The sequence below is a fragment of the Nyctibius grandis genome, chromosome 3 (genome assembly GCF_013368605.1).
Source record: "Nyctibius grandis isolate bNycGra1 chromosome 3, bNycGra1.pri, whole genome shotgun sequence".
NCBI classification, from domain to species: Eukaryota; Metazoa; Chordata; class Aves; order Nyctibiiformes; family Nyctibiidae; genus Nyctibius; species Nyctibius grandis.
Window position 1 is genome coordinate 336,159 of NC_090660.1, and position 25,122 is coordinate 361,280.

The 25,122-nt window shown below is 45.1% G+C and overlaps 1 protein-coding gene across 4 annotated transcripts in view; it reads right to left on the reverse strand.

Annotated features, from left to right (window-relative positions):
- Positions 1 to 25,122, reverse strand: part of COA1 (cytochrome c oxidase assembly factor 1) — a 47,308-nt gene that overhangs the window by 9,833 nt on the left and 12,353 nt on the right. The window contains exons 2-4 of one of the 4 annotated variants that reach the window (XM_068396724.1): positions 21,183 to 21,291; positions 19,671 to 19,732; positions 11,385 to 11,581 (exon numbers count right to left, since the gene is read on the reverse strand). The gene's annotated coding sequence lies outside the window, so the exon portion shown is untranslated. Of the gene's footprint in view, positions 1 to 1,956; positions 2,090 to 11,384; positions 11,582 to 19,670; positions 19,733 to 21,182; positions 21,292 to 25,122 lie in introns of all 4 variants that reach the window. The other 3 variants (XM_068396725.1, XM_068396723.1, XM_068396722.1) reach the window with 3 other exon arrangements.

Consider the following 25,122-nt stretch of genomic DNA (forward strand, 5'->3'; position numbering starts at 1 on the left):
AGCACCTCCAGCTTCTGGGTGCTATCGCAGACCAAACAGTAAACAATAATATTGCTCTGAAATCAGAGAGAAGCAACTTGATCCATGCAAACTCGGTGTGATCGCTGCTGGCTATCTCAGTTTGGGCCACTGCCTACCCACCTGGCCAAGACAATACACTGCCAGGCCACCAGTACCAGCAGCTGGGAGCCTGTAAACCATTTTGAACCACTATAGTCCTGAGGTGTCGGCATGACACACTAAATGTGTGTGGCGAAAGACTACTATTAAATTAAATTAAAACTTATCAATAGGCCTGAACGCAGACCTGAGTGTCTAACTTCAAGGCTGGAACTGTTGTCTAACCCTTCTGCAACAAAACTCTCCCTTGGGCTGGTGGGATTTGAGTCAGCCCCAGGTCCAGCTTTTCTGCAAGCCACCCAGGTAGTCATGGAAGTCACAGGAGATGAGGGTAATGTCAGGCAAACCACACACAAGCACAAGCACACACTTGTATTTCACATTCTTGCTCTCATGCCCATCCATTGATCTTGTAAGATCCATAAGGCACCTGGGTGTGAGCCAATTTCCATACTAATAACATGCTAGGACAACACTTCAGAGACAGCTTCTTGACACTTGCTCTCTACAAAACACCTTCATCACTGGTAGTCACCAAAGAGAGGACAGTAGAGCACAAGTGTTTTGACAGGCTCATCATTTCAGCATATTATTTTCCCCTTTTTCACAGAAATAGTCTCAACATACTATTTACCTCATTTCTGAGAAGTAACAGCACAAATTGTGCCCCCTGCCAGCATGCTCAGAAATACCAAAGACTTTGCGTGTACAATCTGCCTTCACCAAAACCTCAGCAACTGGTAGGAAAGAAGTTTGCTTAATTCACAGTCAAACCAAAAGTAGGAGCAATATTTTTTTTTTCTCAGTGGTTCTTCTCCAGATGTGCTGAAAATTTTGGCATTTAGGGAGGTAAAACACCTCTTCAGCCAGCTTTGAAATGGTCCCTTCTAGGGTCTCCTTCTGGATTGGTTCCTAGAAATGCTAACTCAGCCTGGTTAAAATGCTCTGAAGGGACAACTCTATCTACGAGGAAGATTACTGGCAAGCCAGGAAACTGCATTAACTTTATTTTCTGCCTTTGCTGCTAGCTAATTAACAAGGAAAGTGAAAGCAGTCAATAGAGTGATTAAGGACTCTAAACAGCCACCTCATTCGTGTAGCTGTATCACATCTCCCAGGGCACACGCTGTAACACGGGTGGCTTGCTCAGTTAGGACAAAGCCTGATGTGGAGCCTACAGACATTTGTGCCCTCTTCCCCAGCAGATCATTGCACCTCCCCAGTGCCAGGCAGACAGAGACGGTGGGGCCACTGTTCCTGTTGTCCGAGGAGCCTTCTCCTGCCATCCCTTGGTTTATCCCTCTGTGAAATGGAGTCCGTCTTCCTAACTGCAGGTAATGAAGGCACGTGCCCAAACTCTTTTTTTTACTTTTCTCTAAGTTGCAAAAAGCTACAGTCTAGTTTTTTCAGTCTTTTTGAAGGCCAGGCTCACGTGCCAGCCAGTTCAACAACCCACTCCAGATGATCCTCCAAGACAACTAGAGCTGCCCATGCTTTGTACTGAAATACGAGGGATATCGCCGAAAAGCAGCACAACTAGGGCGTGTTATTGGAGAGGCAGGATAATTATACCTACAGTGTGACCCATTTTTGCTGTTATTGGAGCACAGCATTATAGGTTAATGCCTAATAATCTGTCATTAACATCCCTAATTGTATGTTTCTGTAATTGGACACCATGGAGGGGGCAGGAAGGTGCGAATGTTCACCTTTTAGAGGTGAATTGCAAAGGATTTAAGAGAAAGATTTCATAAGTAGGGTAAATGAAAAAGTTGCATCCAAGGTGCAGGAAGAAAAGATCAGTGGTGTTTATGGTTTTAAGAGTGAAGAGTTTACCTGAGAAAACTTATAGGACAGCTTCTTGGCTTCCCTGCTGCTGGGAGTGAGGTCAGGAGTGCTGCAATCCGAGGTTCAAAAGAACTGTTCTACGCTGTACCCATGCCTGCCCACAGCATGCGTCACGGCCCAGCTTCCAAACGGGCATGTTAAAACAAAAGAATCACATAAAGAAATAGCAAATATAGTCCTTTGGCTGTCTCGTGCTGTCAGGATGAGAGGGAATAGCGCTCTGTGCTCAGCAGGAGCTTAGCAGAACTGGACTGTCGAGCCAGGGAGGTTTTCATTGTGTGATGTGTATTTTCTATGTATAGTTTCCTAGAACAGGCTCACTGAACCTGATCAGTGATCAGCGAAGAGTACCAAACCATTTCTCATGGAACAAAGATCTTGCAGTGCTTTCTGTGCAGTGGTAACTGCTTAGCTCTCTTGCCAGTCTGTGGGCATTTCTCTGTGTCCAATGCATTAATTACGCCAAAGACACTGACAAGTTCTCAAAGCCAAAATCAATGACCTATCTAGCTTTAAGTCAACTTACTAAATCCTGAGATGGGGAAAAACCATCAGGAAACACAAGGAGTCTGTAATAACCTTCTTGGCTAACAGGTCACATTTTGCCTTATTAAGAGAAAATGGCCACAAAAGTTCACAGAAGACACCCCTGGGCTAGGAACTGTACATGGCTACGTTAGAAGTTAGTACCTGCCTGGAAGTTTACAGTCTCTAGCTCCAATCCTGATAAGGCTTATGCCTGTTTGCAGTCTTACTAACTTCAATAATACGATCCACATGCATCGAATAGGCATGCAGTAGACAGTGACCTCAAGGAATGCCAAAGGAGGCAGTCACAGGGAAAAAATGTTTAAGGCAGGAACATAGTGTAAATCACATGATGCTTGTTCTCTTGTAATGTGTCTGCTTCTGGAAATGAGGGGGTAAAAGATGCGATCTACTCTGCTGCCATCAGCATGGACCCTGATCTACAAAGCCTTTAAAAACATCAGTGGACACGGGAAGGTTTGCAGCCCTAAGGCCAAACATCTGGCTGATATAATGCCTTTTATTATATAGTATTATAGCAGTACATACTTCTGGCACTGCACAAACACCTTGCTCTTATTCATACTTCCTACTGAAAACCAAACATAAATAAAATGCTACTCTAAATCCCCACAGATTCTCAGATGTGGTAAGTTTATTTCAGTGCCCATCTTTACGCCCTCCCCAGAAGGGCCCCTCCTTCAGAAAATGCTGACCCTACCCTTCTTCTGAAAGTCAAGCCCCTTTGAAATACATCAGATCAACACTTAAAGCCTGAGGCTTTAAGGAAAACTAATTACTTTCGAACATCTTGGACACCTGGATCGTTTCCAGAAGTTGGTCCTTGCCCATATGAGCAGAACTGGTTCAGTATCAGCTAAATCTGTTAACACAAATTAAGATCTGGGGAAAAAATAACCTCAAAGACTCGTGACTTTTTAATAAGCATTGAACACCGAAAACAGCACAAGACCAACTGGGATTCTGACCTAGAAACTTTCTATTCTCAGAAAGACAAAAAGGGAAGAGAAAGTTATGATGGGAACCATTAAAAAGAAAAAAAGAAAGAAAAGAAACTCCCACAATACTTGAAGGTTTCTGTTCAGACAGATCGAGCTTGTTAACTTGGGCAGAGAGCTGTGTGAGATGGAGATGGAGAGAGCAAAGGGGCAAAGGAGGTGGTGGAACCTGCCACACCGTTTGAGTGTGCAGCATCTGGAGTCAGACCTTTTAACCTGATCTGAGGAGTAGCTACCGATTTACCCATCCACCCTTGGGAAAAGGAAGATATGCTGGATGCTCACAAGACAGCTGGATGTGAATCAGCTTCTTTTCCAAAAATGAGTCAGGGCAAAAGGAATTTCAGAGAACAGCTGACTGCAATCCATGCTTTCCTCCTCAGAACATGTGTGGGGAAAGATTTGAGGGAAAAAATAATATCTCTGTTTAATGCTTTAAATGATGTCTCTGTTCACTAAATCTTAGGTCCTTCTACAGCTCCTGCGAGGGAAGGCAGGGATTTTTTTTCATTTTGCAGAGCTGTGGCAGAAGAACATGGAATGACTTCCCAGGAAGCCTGTGCCAGGTCGGGCACTTGGTCTCCAGATGTGGGCTGTGTCCCTGCCCATGCACCATCCCGTCTTAGGCTAAAACGTACCAGCCCAGACAGGTTCAGCGCAACTCCAGGGCTGCTTCCTACAGCGGACCTACCTTTAGGGACACGGGGACAAGCCCTTCTTGGAGCTGCAGTGCAGGGCTTTGCCCAACAAGGAGGTGTGGCAGGTCAAGAGACAGACAAAAGCACAAACCACACTTTTACGTACTGTTGATGGATGAAATTTTTCAAAGTGTCGTGTGCTTTGTGTGTGCTCAACAGGCGATACCTTCACAGGATCATTGTTTCCTGAAAGTGCTGGGATCTTTGAAAATTAGGCTGCTTTATGGCATTTCCAAGACACACGCTCACTAGTGGCTTTTGAGCAGGGCTGCTAACAGCATACATTATTTCCTCATAAACTTATTGCTACCATAATCTTCAAATACTCGTTTGTGGGGTTTGTTGATCAAATGCTAGATTACCAAGGGCTAAACACGATTAAATTTGACAAATGTGGCACACACGAGACACCGAGGTGTGCTGTGATGCATTAGAAAAGGAAACAGGACCAGTCAGCGGGGAATCACTCCTGCTAATGACGCTGGCAGGGATCCATGCCCACAGACTTCTTAAGAGGAAGGCTGCAGAGAAAAGACTTTGCCTTTGACCACAACACACACATTTTTCTGTTTGTTTTTGTTCTCTTTTCTCATTGCATGCTACTCAGCTCTTTGTGGGAATTAGGAAGAGTGATAAAGAGATACCATCACTTTTATGCAATGTTACTCCCAGGGACCTCTGCTTAGAGAGACAAAGCCCCTGCTCAGTGTTACTTCCAATTTATCTGTGGCTTTTGCAGTTCACATGACCCCAGCACAGGCAAAGCAGAAGATGGTGCTCCCAGGTTTCACAAGCTGCTCAGGGGCTGACTCACTGTATCACTGTGGCCAAAACCATAAACTTCAGGTGTCTCAATTCACACATGTAAAAATAAGTGGCTAAACGCTTCCTGGTCCCTACTTTGCTGGAAGACAGCGACATTTAATGGCTGCAAAACGCTCTGACAGCCTGAGACGTAATTTTACTTAGGTATGAAATCGCTCGTGTGCAGTACACGCATGTTAAGAGGCATGATAATGTGTTCCAGAAAAAAAAAAAAAAGTATTTTGCAGCCTGGCACAGGGCGTCTTGTAGGACCAGCAGAATAATTACAGCAGCTGCAGCTGGCACTTATTAGAAAATTAAAGAAGCTGTTAACAGGTCATTAATAATCTGTGACTACCTGCCTTAATAGTATTCTTCCGTCGACAGGCATGAGGGTGAGGGGGTGGAGGAAACGGTCACACCTTCTTCTAAGTCACCATAGCAGGCTGATACCCTGACTTTTCATCACTTTGTAATCTGCTTGTTTACTTCCCTCCTGGTGTCTCTTCTGCCTGGCTCTTGCCTTGCTGCTCGCTCGCTCTCACACCAAAGGACCACCAGGCTCTTGGCCAGGGCAGCGAGAAGCCAGCCCCAGGGGAGAGGCAGCCCTCTTCGCCACGTCCCGGCCTGGGAGCCATCTCCCTGCTGGTCAGAGTTGCCTCTGAACACCACTCCTGAATGTGTGCTCCTACTTTTGAAAATTATCTTGTCTGCAAGGCATCCCTGTCCGTTTGCAACACGCTACGGTTTGTTCTCTCGCGTCCTGCGCCTTGCCTTCCGTGTGCAGGCAGATGGCTGGAGGAGGAGAGAAAAGCAACTTGTTTCCTGCTTCTTCAGACACACACATGCTCTCCAGAGCAGACAGATGCCTTAAAGTCAGAGCCAGGGCATCAATTCATCTTTTGGGTTCAGCTGTAGCGTACAAAGCAGTTGCTGCCTCTGGTCTAATGCTTTCTGACGTTGTCAGGCCCCCTTCAGTGAGCTACTGCCTTGTAACCAAGTTGACAGCAAGTATTGTTCTACATTTATTAATACCGTACACGCGATCTTCAAACTGGCACGTTCCAAGGGCAGGCGTCAGCTGTGCTCGGCTCTGCCTTCAAAAACCATATTCAGACAACAGCACAGCCCTCCTGCTGCTAATAAGTAAATAAATAAATAAAAGCATGCCTTTACCCTGCTGCTGGCACACCTTTTTACCCCTTTCAACCGCAAATTTTGCAATAATGTTTTCTTTTCCTTGGGGTCTTAAAATATGAAGTACCCACTTCCCTGCACGCTCCCCTTTTTGGCTTCTTTAGGAAAGGGCTTGCTTTTTTTTTTCCCACTGTTCTTTCAGTTTATTCCTTTCTCTCTCTTTCGGATGCAAACCTAAATTCCAGAAACTTGAATCTACCAAAAAAGTTAATTAACTTCAGGAACTGTTTTTCCTCTCCTTTTTATTTTTATTTTTTTGGAATGCAGATTTTTTTTTTACTATAGCCACCGTAATTTTCTATTATTTTTAAAATGTTCAGCTTAATGCGTTATGTTTACTTAGTCAATAAGCTGATGATGCCCATGACAGGACCAGAAGTGTTTGGTTAGCAGCAGGGAGGAAAAAAAAAAATCAATAACTCCAAGCATTTGGCAGCTTTGTGGGCAGGAAATCATTTGTATTCTCTGGTTTAAATCAATGACCTCCTTTTCTTTGCTGTTCCAACAGGAAATTATAAACTCTGTGAACACTATTTGCATAGTGCCTTCTGCAATACACTTGTATGTGCCTGGGCAAAACAGTATGTTAACCCCAGCGGTGCTTCTCTGAGGCTCCATCAGAGAAACCCGGGCACTTTAGCATGAAGCTTTTCAGCTGCAGGCACTTGTGTGCATTGGAAGTGGAGGCAGAATAGAGCCAGATGTGAAGAGCTCCCTCCCCACTGCCAATGGCACCATCAAAGATGAAGGCATTATTGATAACAGGGTTGTCTACAGCAGAGTATGAAAAAACGCCTTCTTTGTAACTCGTATTTTCAGCATGACAGACAAAAACTTGCTACTTGTACATTAAAGCTGCAATTGCAGGAGAATGACACGGTGTATCAGTCTGAAAAACATGATTATAACCCCAGAACACCACCTCAGCAGTCTGCACTGAAATTAAATGTCATAAAATTCAGGCATCCAGATTTCTCTGCTTTGCTTTTGCACAACAAGTCCTTTCAAAGTAGTTCTCAGCATCCCTCCTGTGCTCCCAGTGCCACTGGCACAAAGCTGTAGTCAGCAGGTGATACTTTAAGTATATTTATTAGCTATGTCACAGCTCTCCCCCCCTGAAACAAGGATAGGAATGTTACTGGGACTGATTGAAGTGGAAGTAATATGTGATTCGTGCACTCCTGCTTTGTTTCTGTTAATTTGTAAGGTTTGCCCATCCTGACCCTGCATGCATTTAATTCCTTCCCACTACAAATTCTAAGTGCTGGTTGGGGGTGTCTTCCAGAGCTGCTGGCTGCTGAAGCACCCTTTGCATTTCTAAAATTTGCTGTTCCTGACTGAAGGGAGTCTCCAAGAAAGTGCAGTGCCTCACTTTCTCACTGACAGGAGACCAAAGCAGCATCATAGTACCACAGAAGTGTCACAGTCAGAGGAGACCTATGGAGGTCACCTTGTCCAACCTCCCTGCCCAAGCAGGGTCACTTACAGCCAGTTGCCCAGGACTATGTCCAGATGGCTTTTGAATATCTCCAAGGAGGGAGACTCCACAGCACCTCTGGGTAACCTGTGCCAGCACTTGGTCACCCTCACAGTGAGAAAGTGTTTCCTGATGTTCAGACTGCACCTCCTGTGTTTCAGTGTGTGCCCGTTGCCTCTGGTCCTGTCACTGGGCACTGCTGGAAAGAGCCTGGCTCCTTTTTCTTCACACTTTCCCTTTGGAGAGACAATACACTTATGTATTATGTAATACATAAATAAATACATTGATGATATCCCCCTCGAGCCTTCTCTTCTCTGAACAGCCCCAGAAAGCAGAGTGCTAAATCAAAGGATAAATTGGGTCACTATTGCTCAGTTGACTTTCATCTACTGAGTGCATCAAAAGGAAAAGTCCCTTTCTTTCCCTGCTACTCTTCCTCCCTTCCCCACGCACACATCTCCTAAATGTCATGCTGTCACCTTTCCCTGTTGAACACCACATACCTGGAATCTTTCCATATCACAACAAGAAACGTTTTAATCTGGAGGGACATGCAAACAGAATAGCTCACGCCAGAAATATGAACTGGTTTGGTTAGTTTTAGGCTTTGGACTGATTCGTGAGTGATTTATGATTACAAATGAATAAAACATAATCAGAAACTGTGGAGTGATAGTGGTGTACATACACAGAAGAGAGCTGCTCCTGTTACACATGGGAACGTACGGGCCATAATCTCATTCTCTGAGGTTGTGAAAGGTGTGCTATGTGACTAATTCATTTCACTAATATATGACAAACCACTTTCATAATGGAAAAATTACTTTCCTAGATAATTTGTTTTTTAACGACTTATTACAATTGTTACCCTCCTAAGGGTGTATATTTTCCACCATGCAGAAAACTGGTACGAAATAGAAAATGCTGATAGACTCAAAAACTGCACTTAGCTCCAAAACAGAAGTTTGTGGGTTGTTGTTTTTCTAATATATGCAAGCTACGGTCTTCGAGGTTTTTGCTCAGGAGACAACCACGTGTTTCATGTGGCCTCCGTTTACAAAAAGGAAAATATAATTCTTTCTGAGGAAAAGAAACTAGATTACACTGCAAGAAAAGGAGATCTAGTGCTGCAGTGTTCAAGAGTACTCAGAATTCAGCTCAAGAACTCTGTACTGCATTTAGGGCACAGATTTACCAACTGGCTCTGTTCTTACCTTGCACTTAAATGTACTGCTGTATTCGTACTGAATTGAATGGGGTTTGCTGTAGAGGTAAAAAGCCAGACTCACTCTCTTTTGAGTTTTATACAGGGTAATGACTTTGCTGACTTCAGTAGAGTAATTCTTGATTTATACCACTATAAGCAAGAGCAAAGCCAGATTAGAAATGTGCCTCAGAGTGACAATGTTCAGATGTGCATTTAATCTTTGTTAAATGAAACATTTGGAATAAAATGCACTATTCACTGCTCTTACCATTCTCTCTGTAAATGCATTGTGAAATGGCTTGAGATATTTTTTTTAAAAACTTTATAACATTAGTAATGAGGACCCATACTCTCCCAACCACATTCTTCTCAGGTGACACTTCTTCAGTGTAAATCCAACCACTTTAAATGAGGTATAAGTTGGTACCAGAGAAGACAGAACTGGATAGCTTACTGTGTGACTGTACAAACAATAAAACAGTAGAACTGGCTGACAGATACAGAGAGCTAAAACTTACCAGATCTGCTCCTCTGCCCAAGGCTGGCACAGAAGAGGAGCAAAACTTCTTCCTTTCCCACCCTCGATACTGAGATTCCTTAGAGACAGCCTCAGGTGTCTTATTTGTTCTTCTTTGTTTGTATTGGCCATTCCTTTCTAACAGGCCCTTCTCCTCCACCCAGGACAAGCAGCTAGGCAAGCAAATGGTGCTATACCCTGGCTTGGAAGTCCCTATAAGCATGGGATTTTCCCCTGGGGATGTTTTGTCTAGGCCGTTTTATGATGCAAAGGTCTTACTGGAAGAAAGAACTGGCCCTACAAGGCCTGGATGCCTTGCTGAGAGATGAATACCAGTTAGCATATCTGACATCCAGTACTGGTGGGGAAAGTGAGAAGAAAGAAACCAATCATTTTTAACTTATGCAACAAGCAGCACTCCTCTGGCTGTTTTTTTTTTCCCCAAATCTGCTTGTTAACAATGATTCAGTATGTGCCATTTGTGCTTTATGGGACTAAGAGTCTAAGCCAGTTTACTGGTGAAAGTAACAACTTTCTCATTAAATGCTAATGGCAATGTTTTAATTAGTCCCAGGGTTCTGGTAGAAAGTTAAGCCCTTCCTTCAACAACCAGCAGTTACGGATGTAGTAAGTGTTAATAACCTAATAGGAAGCAAACTAGGCAGGCGTACATTCCATCACCCAGAAAATGGATTTCATGGCTCTTTTTGACGGACTGTTCACACTTTAAACCAAAAACCTGGCTGATTTTTAATAATAATTTTTAAAATTTTTAATATTAATTTTTAATATGGAGAGTTGGGCTGTTTGCAGCACCTAAAGCTGCAGCCCCACCATGTTGTTTCCCTCAGACCCGACATTTAACGTGCTCCCTGCTATACAATTTGAGGCTAAAAATGTCACCTGGTTTAGGGGTGGTGAGGGGAAGAAATTCAATGGGAGCAGCAACCATTCTCAGACTTGTAGCAACTGTGCCCAGACACCAAAAGAATAAACATAAGAAATCATGAGAGATTTAAATAGCTTTGGTTTTGATACGAGCTTTTCAAGCCACAAATGGACTTTTATAAAGAAGCAAGAGTATGCATGGGGGTTATGTGGGAATGGGAAAGGGCTGCACATGTGAGCGTGACACCAGAATGGATTTAAAGGGAACAGCGAAGGAACAAATTTTTATCAAATGCTGGCCTAAAGGCCAACTGGAGCAACCAGCTGGTTTTAATCTCTATGCAAAAGGAGAGCGAGCAGCCAGTTACGCTGCCCTTCCTCCCTCATCTCTCCAGCCACCAAGGTTTTAATTGGGGGAAACTTTCTCTTAAATGGAGCCCAGCAAATTGCAAGGTAAAACCCAAGATGAGGTGTTTGAAAGGGATACTTAAGGGATACTGCATCCTGGATAAAGAGGTTTTTGAGAGGTTACTGTCCCATTAGGGATACAGTAACCTTTAGGGATGCTGTATCTTTAGGGGGAGAGACTTGTCACTTCAATTGCTTTGTGATCCTTGTTTTTCTACCCTAGTAAAAGAAGCAGACTGCCACTTGATTCGCTTAAGTAACTGGCCAGCTCAGGCGATGTCTTCTGCACTTTCCAGTTTAGGAAGTAAACTGAAGTTGCACGAAGAAATCTTTTGTCATGGCCAAGAAGCAAGGCTAGTTCTGGCAGTGGGCAGGGCTTTTCCAGTGACCCACTGCAGTTTTCCAGCCTCAGCACTGCTGTTAACCGAGGGAGTTCCTGAAATGCAGCCCACCATCAGCACAGCGCAGCAGGGTGCTAACAAGGCCTCACTTACTGTCATTTTAGTACAACAGGGAGGGATCTGTCAATATGAGTGTCAGCTACACAGCATTGTGCTCTAGTGCTGTTTTTCCCCTGGCTTGGTTCAAAGCAGTTGTATGACGGGCCGATAAATATAATAATTTTAAACTCAGTCGTGCAATGGGTGCAGGCTTCTGAGGCCTGGCTTACCGTATCCAGATTGAAGCTCAGTATCTGTGGCTTGATTTTTGGGCAGCTGAAAAAGCAGGGAGTGTTACTTGTCCTGTAGAGCACTGACAACAGGCTTTTTGGTGCCACTCCTCTAAAACAGCAGTTCAAGATGACTATCACTTGGTAGGCCCAATCCAGCTAAAAAGCTCTCCTGACAGCTCTTATCCAGACTCCACCTAGAACAAAAGAGAAATGCAAAGGTGTGGGTATATAGCAGGGGCAGAAGAAGAATATTCAGACATTCCTAAGGATGCAGCAGGGTGCCTCACCCTGACACTCCAACACAACATCTAGTACTGCCAGTCCTACTGCCTGTGTTCTCCTTATAACCGATCTACAGTAAAGCGAGAAGTCAGCACGTGACATTTTGACGTGACAGCAGTCCCATCAAAAGCATCACAGATCTCCTGCAGCTTTGTCCAGCCTTATTCACAAAAACCTTATGAAAATAGCCACACAATCCTTTGCATGAAGCCAGGCCTGCTGGCTGTCTGAACAGTGCTAGCAGTACTTGTGAAAAGGAGGTAACAGATCATGTATTTCAGTTCTACAACTAAATATAATTTTCATAATAGACATTCCTCCTGTACAGCTCTTCCTCTGTTGGTAATAATGAATAAATCCACAATAGACCATTTGCTGGGACTTTTTGTTTACCATTTTATCCAGTTTTTATGAACTAGCCTACCTGAAAATGGATACATTCACTCTTTTAATGGCACTTTGTGTTTAACAGTCTCTGCACATGCAGCATTTTGCTCTGTACGTGTACCAGAAGGAACAAAGTAGGGAGGCTGGTGTTTTTAAAGATGAAACATTTCAGGCTGCAGCCAAGATCTTTAAACTAGTAAGCTCTGTGAGAAGTGGAATAAGAAAACCTGGGATCCTCCAGATCTGGGCCTCTCCAAGGCTGATTGAGGGCACAGTTCCCTCCAGCCTCTCCCCTACAGAGAAGATCCAGACCCTCTTCAGTACCCAGCCACCTGCTTCCACAAAATTCTAATATCTTCAACATCTCAAAGGCCCTGTGCCTCTGTCAGGTCTGTTATAACAGGGAGGGAGGTTCCCAAAGTATGTGTACATGGATGCAGACACGCACACAACACACATGCTGAGAACAGTCATTTAAGTCTCTCTTCCGTAGGAAACCAGGCTGAAATCCGTGCAAGTCAGTCAATACTAAGCCAGGCAATTTTCAAGACAGCTGTTAAAAACCTCGTTAAACATTTGCTAAACTCTAGGAACAGGACTGTGTGCTTGTAACAGAACTGCACGCATTCCACAGCAGCCCAACAGCAGCTTCTTGAGTACTCCCAGCACGCAGGAGTTAATGTTACAGCATCACCACCAACAGCCCCAACAGAAAGGAGACTTTCACCACTGGTGGCTCAGCCTTAATTAGCGGGACACTTTCCAATTAAACTTCAGTGACATCTTTTGAAAACAAGCTTTACACCTACTATATTTCTTTTGGACAAAACGATCTGCTCAGCAGCATTCCCAGCTGTACGTTTTGTTTCTCCCAGCCCGCTGGCAGCCACAGCTACTCAGAGAGAGAGTCAGTTATGTCAACTGCTAGGATTTTCTACAGCACATATTACATCACCTTTCCTGAGAAACTTGTCTGAGCAGATCCCTTTTCTTGCTTTCTTCTTTCATAATGTCCTTCACATTCCTCTCTCAATATTTGTTGTTCTCTCTGTGGAAGCTCAGTTGCTGGCATTTTAAGGAAAGGTTACATAGCAAAAGGGTCACTAATGGAGCTTTTTTCTCCCTATCCCATCGTCCTGGAGAGAAAACTCTAGCATGTGGCACCTTTAGAGAAAGGTTTTCCTTCAGAAAAACCTACAGCATTCACTGCTGGTTTGAGAACAAGAAAAGGAATTTGGAACATAAATTACCTTGGCCATTTTAATTCTAACAGTGAAGAAGTAAGGAGGATAAAAAGCAAAAGACATAACAAAACAAAGGCAGCAAATTATGCTCTCATGCAAGTAGAAAGCCAGATCCCTAAACTTTACCCTTATCCCTGATACTTTGGTGACTGTGCCCCTGATCAAACTGCTCTGTGCCTCTGCTTGCTTCTTTATGAGTCCTGGTCCTTATGAAACGGCCTTGGAAGTCAACAGTCGTACGTCTTTCAAAGTGTCCTCTAGATAAAATGTACTGATTGAAGTCTGGTCCAGAGACGGCTGAAGGTGCAGGGAGCCTTCAGGCTCACAGACTTCGAAGCAGGCAATGTAAGAATGAAGTATGTTAAGTCTGGGGACAGGATTTGGAATAAGCTGGGAATGGAGCCTAGGGAAAAAAAGATAAACATTTCCATCCTTAGGTGTATAAACTTGGATGGCTTAATATATGTTCACTCACCAGTGCAAACACACGCACACGTGTGTGCGAGCTGGCACGTGAGCCATGGTAAGGATGCTTATGTTGACTAAAGCTAAATGGCTGAACATGAAGGTGGGAGGTATCTTATGTTCAAATGCAGCTCCTTCTAAACACAGTGGCTCCCACATGATCTTCTTGAGTAGTTTGAGTCTTTCTATACACACAACGGAGGAAGAAATCTAATTCCCAGTCCAGGAAAGGAAACACAGCTAAATGAACACTGTTAGCCAGGGCAAGCATATTATCTCCGCCTGTTTGAGAGCCCACTGAGGTTGAACAAGATCTTTTCATTAGCTGTAGCAGAGTCTTTATTACACTCCATTTGAATGATCTATTTAGGATCAAGCACTTCTTGAAAAACACACTGCTTGTACTCCTGAAGCATTTTCCGTTCCATGGGACTTGGTAATGCTTCAATTTAGCAAAATGCAGAACAATCTGTGCCATGGTTAACACGAAGTGTAACTGAAGCACCCCGTACCCTGCAGTAGTGCTCTCTGGCCCTCTGTTTTTTAAGGGATCTCTGAAAAATCAACAGAAAAACCGCAAGCAAGATATTTTGAGCAGGCTTAAATTTAGTACAAATAGGTCCTCATCTTTACTGGAAAACTTTTAAAGGAGCCAATAAACAAAAGAACTCAAAACCACTGTGCTTCAACAGTGAAATAGTCTAAAAATTAGCTTAATACTTTTAGGATCAGCAATCTGGGCAGATAACTAAAACGATGGGCAATAAAACAGCCAAGCACTGGGTACCTAGTTAATGCATCAGCATGCTGTTGATGGTATATAAACAATGCTAAAAGAGCAGGAAATCATTAAAGCAGAAGGCAATACTTCATTTATTATTCAGCTGGGTTTACTGCTTGGGAAGTCACTAACACATGCTCATAATGAATACTAGAAGTGAGCACAGGCAGAAACTTGCCTGTTACCCAAATGAGTATGACTAGTGCTGAATGTTTCTCTTACTAATCTTCCTCAGAGACTGAACTGCCCTTCCAGAAATGCGTGATTATCTGGGAGGTTCCGTTTTCACCCCTAATTGCAGAATCCGAAACACGGAGCTCTTCCAGGAGCTCTTTGGGTTTTGGTTTCTTCTGAGCAGAAAGAACATCACAGAGTAACAAAGCCCAAAGCACCTGCTCCGAACTTGGTTTGCCAACCTGCCAGTTGTGTGCTGGATGGGGAATTTCCTTCTTTTTTTTGTTCTGGAAGGTAGAAAAGAAAAGAAGGGGGCAAAAAAAGTAAAACTAGCCCAAAGTAGTATCCTATTCTTGTTCCAGCTGATCTGTCTAGGATTCTGTCACTGGCCTCTGCCAGATCAGGAAAGGCTTCAGTGCATGAGAAAGAGCACTAAGACATCAGAGAGGAAGGGGACGTACCAAACTAATGGATGCAGTATGGCGTCCCTGGCATGGCAAGACCCTTCCCGTGGTCACAGTGTGACCTCCCTGCCCCTTTTTACAGAAACCACTCACACGACCACGTAAGTACTCTCCCACTTTTCCTGTTTTAGGAGTCTCAGGTGAAGAGGCAGCTGCCTCGTGCCAACCGATTGGGAAATATTAGGCATGAGGTGTGTCTACCAAAAGGTCTGAATCAGGACTGCAATGCTCAAGTCAGATGCAGACCACCCTTTCCCCTTCCTGAAATGCCGAAGTTACTGATTTTCTCACTTGCCTTTTCAGCTGCTGCAGATTTCTGTTAGAAAGGGATGATACAGCACCTTCACTTCTGAAGCACAACAAAATGCTGCGATGAGAGATTCAGATGATGCCAACGAGGAGCACTTGGCATCATACACAGAAGCCCTGTGTAGGATGGGCTGCCATCACTGGTAAAACCAACTGGGTTAGTAACAGACTGGGAGCTGAGGCTTCTACAGGGAAAAGGCAGACTCAAGACAAAGCAAGCAACGTGAAAGAGAAAAGGCACTTCTGACCATGCTTTGCCCCGCTCTCTTCCCTTTTTACCCCCTCCTCTCCCCCCACTCCATCCCTTGCCCTCCTGCCCTTTTCAAAAATCCAAAATGGCACTGATGGTGCTACAGCTCAGATCATTTGTCACAGGTTTGTCTCCTCCCTCTCGGTATGAGCTAATGGTTCCCAGCAAGCTTTCCTGGGCGATGAGTCAGCGGCACAAAGAACTGACAGACTAGATGTGGGATTTATTTTCTTCTGCTTTTTTTTTTAAGCATGACAGTGTCCCCCCTCCACCAGCACAGAGGAAGGGGTAACGAAATGTAGTGCAGCTGGGAGCTCTAAGGGTAATGTTCACAAAATCTGCAGCTTCCAGTAAAAGCCTTGTATTTTTTGTGGGTTTTTTTGGTACCAGGCGTTGCTGGATGTTTACTCGGCGACACACTGCGTTAAAAGTTGCAACATTCATCTTTAAACATTAATTATCAAGGCATGGTTGCTTCAAAAATCCACTGCCTAAGGCCAGGGCATAGGAAGTGGAAAATGTAATTTCAGAAAGAGATGAGAACAAATGCTGAGCCTTTTAATTGCAGGTTAGGACAAATGACTAACAGTAAAGCAAAAATCATTTGGCTGTATTTGTTGTTCTGAATGTCGAATTCAAAACTTAGCAGTGAGGTGCCTGGGGTTCAGGGTTTTTTTCTGCTCTTCTTTTTGTAAAAGTCGGAGAAGCTGGTGAATTTTGGAGAGGTGCAAGAAGGACTTTTCTAAAAATTGAGTTAAAATCATTTACTAGACTGGAAGAAAGAAAGAAAGTAAGGCACTTCTTTTCCCACAAGGGCAGAGAACTTGTTCATTCTGGCTCCCCATCACTCCTCAGTGCTGGCCATGCCTGAGAGCACACAACTGATGGGAGATGTAGCTCACGATCTGGTGGGCCTGAGGTTGGTTTCTTGTGTGATCATAGGAGAGACCGTAAGGGCAGGGTCTGTGATGGTCCTAAAGCTGCAGTTATGCACCAAAGCCTGGAGGCTGAAGAGACTCCAGATTGTGCCACTCATCTCTTCTAATGCTGACGTTCACCAGGAACCTCCAGTTCTGCTTCTGGGTGTGCTCAGAAGCACTTCTGACCTCATAGCACGGAACAGCTTGGTGCCTGCCTCCCTAGGATTGAGAAATGGCATGCCACTTCGCTACCAGAAGGGCCTGATCCACTAGATGTATCACAAACCTGTCTGACCCATCATGTTTCATCCAGAGGAGCTGAGAGAAGACAAGAAGATGGTGGTGATGATAGTGCTTGTGTCCCATCTCCTCTCCCCGCTTGCTTCTATCTAACAGTTCTGTACGGAAAGCTTTTTCCCTGTGACCTGGGAGATCTGGTTTCAATACGCTCCAAGCATGTTCTCTGGCTGAGTCAGTCTGCACCCTTCTCTTAAATGAGGAGTAAAAGACCTTCTTTACCTCATGGCCATTCTCACCAGGCCTGTACTGCTGACCCCTGCCCACAGGCCAGTTTTTGCAGGATGGCTCATGAGTTTGCTCCCTCCTGAGTGGGCTGGCTGCAGCCACGCTGCATAGTGCTGCACTCACATCTCCTCTCGTGACGCTGTAGCTAACAGCCCTTATTTTCTGTGCATGGGTTTGGTGGGTTTTTTGTCAGTTCAAGGTATGGAGAACACTAACAGGTGTATGCTGCAGGCCAGCAGAGCAGTGCTGCGTCAAAAACATTATAATGGCAGAAAAAATTGTGACGTGCTCTAGGAAAAGGATGGGTGAGGGCACAAATTATGCTGTTGCCTAACCTGCAATAATGCTGAAGTATTGTCCTTGTTGAAGGAAACACAGTTGGTGTCTTCCACATCTATCCTGACTGCCTGGAGCAAACCCTGGAGTGAACTACACAGCTGACAACACTCACGTTTCCCCTTGGGGATACCAACGGATTTGTTCCAGAAGGAGCTCAGACACTGATGGGTGTCTGACATACTGACCACGGGTAGTGCGAATGACCAGGAGACCCATCCCTGGAGCAAAACAGGAGTGTGCCAAGCTACTAGTACAGACACAGCACTTCTAAGGAATAGCTGTTCTACTCTGATGGGGCCCATGAAGTTCAGGAGAGGTATCTCTGCTGAGCTCACTCAGAAAAAGCATCAAGCAGGACGGCAAAACCAAGGGAAACACAGGGCTGTACAGTGTGGTCAGATAAGCAATGATGACGTTCATTTTCTCACTGTTCCTCCCTCTCAGATTTCCAAATAACCCAGGTGGGTGCTGCATTTGTAGGACGTTGCCTGAAGTGTGCAGGACAAGTGGGGCTTGCACTGTCTCCCATCCTCCCCTCCTCTGCCAGCAACCCAGTGACCAGTTTCAGTTCTATTTTATCATGGGTACGACCAGGAGACTGAGAGGAGTCTCCTGTGCCCTCTTGAGTGTCACTGCTGCTCTACGGAAACCCAGCTGCCACTATGCTTTCCTGACCGCCTCTGAGATGATTGTCAAGGACAGAAAATATGAATTAAATTTTAATTAATAAATTGAATACTGTGGGGTTAATTATAGCTATTTACAGGGAGCGTAAGGGATTTGGAGGGCCTACCTTCTGGTGTTTTTGCACCAAGTGTTGCCTCTTCCTATGAGCTCTAATTAGCTGGCTTTTTTTTAATAGCCAGTCTCCAAATGATTGCTCAGTAGCTGTCATTTTCTTCCTCATTGGCAGTTCTCCACCACAGCTGCTGCAGAAGGGAAGCAGCCCCGCAGCCTGCCTTGCAGGGAGCAGGTGATAAAGAATCTATCAGAAGTGGTGTAAACCAATAACATTAAAAAAAAACAAGAGGCCCGGCCCCTAACGTTGTCTAGCAAAGGGACTATGTAAGAAACAAAGCACACGGGCAGAAATAAGAAGGAACAGCAGCATCTGAAGCTGCTTCAAGGTCAAAAATCTTCTCTCCACATGCTGCCCTCTGGTCCAGCTGCCTGTTCTGCCTTCCTGCATATGCGTGACGCCAAGAGCCATCAACAGCAGACAAGCACGGGGAAAAAGCAGGCTGTTCCAGCACAAAGTCAGCTGCACAACTCGGAATAATTTCTCCTCTACTCCTTATTTGCAACCTACATGTTTCCTCCTTAGTGGTAAAACCTTTTTAAAATTTAAATGGACTTAATTATCTGTATTTTAAAACCAGTTACTTTTAGCCACTCAGCGGAGAGCTACAAAGAGCAAGGGTCCTTCCAGGATACTGTTCACCTAAAGGCACACAGTGAACACACTGTGCCCAGACACCAGGAGTTTATTCCAGCCTGCTTTTGGCTCCTGCTGAGTTGAGATGGGGTGAAGAGGGAAAAAAGATTCTTTTTGTCACCATACTAGTAAGGGAAAATGGGGATAGACTGGCCAACGTGGAAAGCAGGCTATCCCCAAAACCCAGCATGGATCCCTGGGGTTTCTGAGGTTGGAAAACCATACCCTAAATTAAGGAAGCTATCTTCCATCTCAAGAAAGGAGATGTAAAAGCCAGACTTGCTCTGGCAGAAAAGCCTAACTCGTCTGGCTCCTCAAGCATGCCTGAAAATTTTATCCACTCCCCTTTGCAGCGAAACCGTTTCAGTGCCCAGGGGCACTGAGCCGAGGGCTCTGCACCACCAAGGTGCGTCCTCACCCCACACTTGGGCTGAAAGCCTCGGATCTCAGTGCCAAAACCCTGCTCACAGCCACAGAGATCTCCCCAAAACGCAGCAGATAAAGCACTGGTTAGAGTGCCGCTGCCACCTCCTGGACACAGGCGCAAGCTTGTCCACCTTCCCCTTGGCATGGAAGCAACACTCAGGGAAGTGTCTTCATTTCACTCAGCCCTGCTTTTTATCCGTGGCCATATCCCCCTCCCTCCCATTTTTAATCCATAAGCAGGTAGCACGTAAGTGAGAAGGGAGCAGCCGCAGCATGACCCACCTCACGTGGAGAAGAACGTCCCGTGAGCTTGGACAAATGCCCCCCGGCATGTCCTCTTCTCTCTGAGACAAGCATGGGGAAAGCAGAGAAGAGATGGCAGCACTTCAGAGACATGTGTGCATACTATGCCAGGGAGCAAGAGCAGGGACATGCAATGACTCCCTGGTTAACACCAGTGGCACCATCTCAGGGTCTCACAGGGCATTAATTTCAGCAAGGACTAGCCTGTGGAGAGGGGTCTGACTGGTCCTGGTGTCCGGTCAGCTTTAATGGCCATGTGTGAATGCAGATACCTTGAAGCCTCGCCATTTGCATCAACAGCAGTCATGTTCTCAAAGGGAATTGTGCTCTTTAAAGCCAAACCACAAACTGCTGAGCATGGTTACACCATAGGCATTACTGAGAGCAAGGCTAAGGTTGGAGAGGTCACTTCATTCTGAAAGAATCCAAAATTATATCTCCCGTGGACAGCAGCCGCAGTTCTACCTATTCCTTGTAGCCACACAGTGGGACCCAACAACTATCTATCTTCCAAGCATCAAACAAGATGTACACACAACACAGCCTCAAACCCATCCCACAGGACAAGCCTGGGAACAACTTTTAGTGCAGAGAAGATGTCTCCACAGAATGGTTTAAAGAGCACAACAGGGAGCAGCAGACCAGGAAAGACTGTGAGGTTGGAAAGAAATGTCTGAATTGGTAGAAAGCAACAAGGAGCCAAGAGGAAGAGCTGCGGGGATGATGCAGAAGGCAGGCTGCAGAGCTCAGTGCTGCAGGGCTCCTCACTGAAAACTTGTTCTTCTGCCTCAAACTAAGATGGAGCTTAAGAAATGTGGAGTTTGAAGCTGTCAAATGCTTGCAGCACCTAAAACAAACGGCCTCAATTTAGTGGCAGCTTTTTTAGGGACTACTGTAACACGGGATGGTGGCAACTGAGGCAATGGGTCATACGACATGCACAGGTAATGAAATGTGGTCCACGATGGGAACTTAAATGATCTAAGTATTACACAGAAGCTGCTGCACTTCTATCCTGCAAATAAATGACAATTGTTTCCATTTCAGAGACTTGGAGTCAGGCTGAAGGACCCATAAGGCAAACATACAGCAATGGCAGGGCAATGTGTTTGTTTAAAAAGCATAAGATACTTGAAATATTTCTTCATTACATTTATTTTAAACCTGTCAGGCCTCCCTTTGATATGCACATGGCTTAATGATAAATACCAACCATGTGGCAGTTAAAGCCGCACCGCAGCTTTGATATTGCCGTGTTGCTATTATGCAACCCAGTCTCAGATGCTGACCCACGTAGGTTGTCATTTTTTACAGCTGGGCTCCACTTGAGTTTAGCTGCTGCACAGCTGTCCCAAACACATGTACTATTACTGCTTGTTTGTGCAGTGGCTTCACTGGATTTCTTTTAATGTAGATTTATTAAAAATAGCAATAGGCTACCTTCCACAACAGTGTAATCAGAGCAACTCACGATAACAGCAGTTGACTCACATCAAAGCACCTAATTCCTGCTGCTGGTCTCAGCTCCCACAGCTCTCCAGAAAGGCCACAGACAACTTCTGTCTGAAGGAAGTTTCAGCAGGATCTGGGATTCTGAGCCCTGCAGAAAGAGATCCATAGGTGGGCTGCTCTCTAGCACTGGTACTTGACAGTGTTGTTATAACAAAGGGGGTCAGGGAAGTACTTTTGCCTCTCTTTGGCTGCTACATTGAGGAAATCGCAAGATCTCTTTATAAATGTTATAATTTCTGGTCTGTATCGATTTTAAAAGCACCTTTAGCATGCAAGCAGCTGTTTAATGCATGTTGACCCAAACCCAGGGCATTTGCATTAGCATTCCCGCTAGAGCGTTTGTCCTTTCGTGTCCATGCATTAAGGCGCTGTTTAAAATCTGTCCATGTCCCTAATCTCTCTGGGGAGCTTTCCCTGAATATTCAATGCTAGTCCACAGTCTGTAACAAAAGGCAGGGGGGAAGAGACAGAGAACAGTGTTTATGCATAAAGTTCAACAGCCTTTTCACGTCAAAAAACACACGCACACACAAAAGCACCTCAGCTACAGAGCCTGGCATTGCCACAGCAGAGGTCTGACAGGGTGTGCAGTTCAAGTTAACTAATTTACAGCAAGGGCACAAGGCATCTGAGCTCCAGACGCACCCATTCAGGCAGCCAGGGCCATAAATAAAATAGGAAAGAATGCTCTGACTCGTAACACGAGTTTCACAGAGATGTGTTGAAGGTCCAGCAGATTGTTTTCGCTGTCTCAGCTTTTACCTGTGTAACAAAGTAAATGCACAAAGCTGCTTCCTGGCTCCTTCAATTCAAAACCTCTGCACTTGCTCCCATATACTCCCATAAAGATACAGGTAATTTAAACAACAAGCAAAATCCTACCCCCCAGGGAAGCTGACGGCAAAACTCCCACTAGCTCCGGGAGGCTCTGAGCGTTGCTCAACATAAATGCTATTCAGGTAGCAGGAATTTCTGATTTTAAAAGAAGTTTGCCAGTTGGGAAATGAGGTTTTTTCCTCACACAGAGACTTCTTCATCATCCTGTCTAGCTTTCATAAACATCTGAGGAGTCTTTCTGAAGCCAGTCTGCTGTTTGGGCAGATGGCACGGAAATTTTACAGTCCATTTCATCCCTGATGCCTACAGTTAATGCTCTTAATAACGGCATACACACACACACACGGATAGATACACAAACACACACGCATCTACAGACATGCTAAGAGAAGAAAACATTTCTGACGTGTTCTGATAAGGGAATTAAATTGGTGAAGGCAGATTCCTGAGCTCAACACATATTAGAAGCACATCCCCAAAACTGTATACTTGGCTGACCCCAGGAAAAATTGTGCACCGTGAACAACTAAGCAATGCTCCTAGTTTAGTATTTCTGGAAAATCAATTCCTCTGTGTCTCTCTTAAGCCTTACCAAAATACATCTGCTCACCTGTACTACTTGGTTTTAAAATACAACCACCTGGGTGGCCATATTCAGTTTGGTTTCTGCGGATGGTCACTATTCGCCGCACTCGGCTCTGATCTGCAGGGCTCAGATCCTCTTGCCAGACATACATGTGGCAATTGAAAGGTATGTTTGACTCATTCCATTTCATAACCTGGGAACACTTTTTTTTTTCTCTCAAGATTCTGGATTTAAAACTGAAATGCCCAGCATTGAGGACAGGGAGATGACAGGGGGAGGAACACGTGGCCTGGGACTCCCTCCCTAAGACCAAAGCCTGCCTCAGGAGGAAGCAACAGGGGCAACTCCAGGGAGGGACCAGGCACCAAGGGAGTTGCCCAACTAATGCATGGCTCACCCATGGTTGGGTACGTCCCTCCAGAGCCCACCTTAAGAAGCAACACTTGACTCAAGCAGCTCTTGCAACCTGGGCTCCGGCTGTCTTTCTCAGTCCCTTGGCTCAGTCTCTCCCCAGTCTCCAGCCCTGCCTGCTCTCAGGAGCACCCTGTAATGCACCCCAGCTTCCAGTCAAAGCACTGCTTAGGGAGAGATGGAGGAGGAAGAAGAGAATAAACATATTTGAGGACTGATGACGCAGACTAGAGAAGGCGCTTAAAGCGCGTTCGTTTTGTCAATGGCCGTCCTCTGCGGTTTGCTTTACCCCTTCTAGCCTGGGTCATCCCAATTCTTTTTCTCCACTTACTGGTGACATAACTAGGTGGCCAGGAGGAAGCTGTCTCACCTGTCATAAAAGCACGGTGCGCAGTAATCACAGGAGGCTACTGGTCAAGACAAAGCCATGAACACCACTTGTAAGAATGTGCTGGGCGGTAATTCTGAAGGACGCATTTATTAGCAAACTCCTGTTTTTATAAGCTGCAAATCAAGACACAGCTCCCTTCAGCACCCAACCGGCTTTATGAAACATAAGCCCTGCAGTGCATTGCCGTGAGACTTTGCTGTAGAAATAAAATTGTTTGTTCAACAGCAGAACGCCCCAGTTCAGCCTTCTCTTTCCACAGCTGCTGCTTGGTCTCAAACCAGAATGAAACTGCTCTGGAATGACACATACACTTAACATCCTCTTAGTATCTACCATATTCAGTATAAAAGCATCACGACGAGTTTCTAAGTCTGTCATCTGCTTAATTAAGCAACATTTTCAATATCTGGCTACTTTGCAGAACTAGGCAGCCAAGTAAAACAGGGCTAGAGTCAGTCATGCGATTTTTTTTGGGGGGGGGTGGGTGCTAGAGGTTTCCCAGACATCCCTTATTTCAAAGCAGGCCAAAAAACAATGGCCAGCTCTGTACCAAACCACAGGTCAATAGATTTCAATGGTCCAAGGTTAAAATTGGTCTCCAGCTAGCTGCACAGACTTATCCCACAGGTATTAAACAGAAAACTTTTAAAGCTTAAAAATAGTTACGGTTATGTGACTTATTCTTGTAAAAGGATTTTTATCACGTACATGAAGACTAGAAGCTTTTCTCCTTTGAAATGTTTGTGTTTGACACTTCCTCTGCAGCACAGCAAGCCTGTGTTTTTCTCTCTTGCACGGGCTGTGGGTTGAGTTTTGTTCTGCTATTTTGTCCTTTTTTCTTTCACAAATCAAGCTGTCAGCAGCATGGGAAGTAAATCTGTAACTGGGACACGTAAGAACTCTGTTCTGAGACTGCATCGCTGCCCCCAATAAAGTCACCCTTGGAAACAAGAGCACTTGAGAGTATCTCAGCACACAGCGAAAGGCTTTTCACTATGGTTTATTTAGCTGAAAAGGAAAAATATAATTCAAGTAAAAAACCCCAGAGATTAGAGATGCTGCTACTGCAGGCCACAACCTCTGAGGAGCTCTGTGTTTGAATAGCCGCTTTGGTTGGGACAATGCTTCTGGGCTGGGAGATAAACCTAGCTTTCTTGGACTGATATGAAAGCTAAACAATAATATATGCTCCTCTCCTACTACCACAACCACTCCCAAAGCCAAGCGAGTCCAGCCCAACACCAAAGGGCCGCGCTGAGCACAGCTGGTTGCTACAGGAATTGCTTGAGCCTGCTATTAATTTCTGCCTCTGCTCCTTACTCACTGCTGTGTATCACTGCCAGCAGCTGGACTCTCCACGTGTCCAGCCTCCATCCACAGCAGATCCATCCCATCTGTCCCCAGATGCCACATCTAGCCACCCCTTCCCAGGTGGCCCAGTTTACCTAACCTCGCTCTCCTGCTGGACCCCAGGGCCTGTCTCCACCGTCAGATGCACCGTGCTCACCAGCCCAGCTCTGTAATTAGCAGCGCAGCTGCACAGCCACCAACCTGCCAGTTCGCCTGTGCCAGACCCACTTCTTGGCAACTATTAATCATATATTGCACAAGAAACAGTCCCTCAGCGCAGTCTTCCCACTCCCGAACGGTGTAAGGGACATAAAAGCTTTTGGCCACGCAGGAAAGCGAACAAA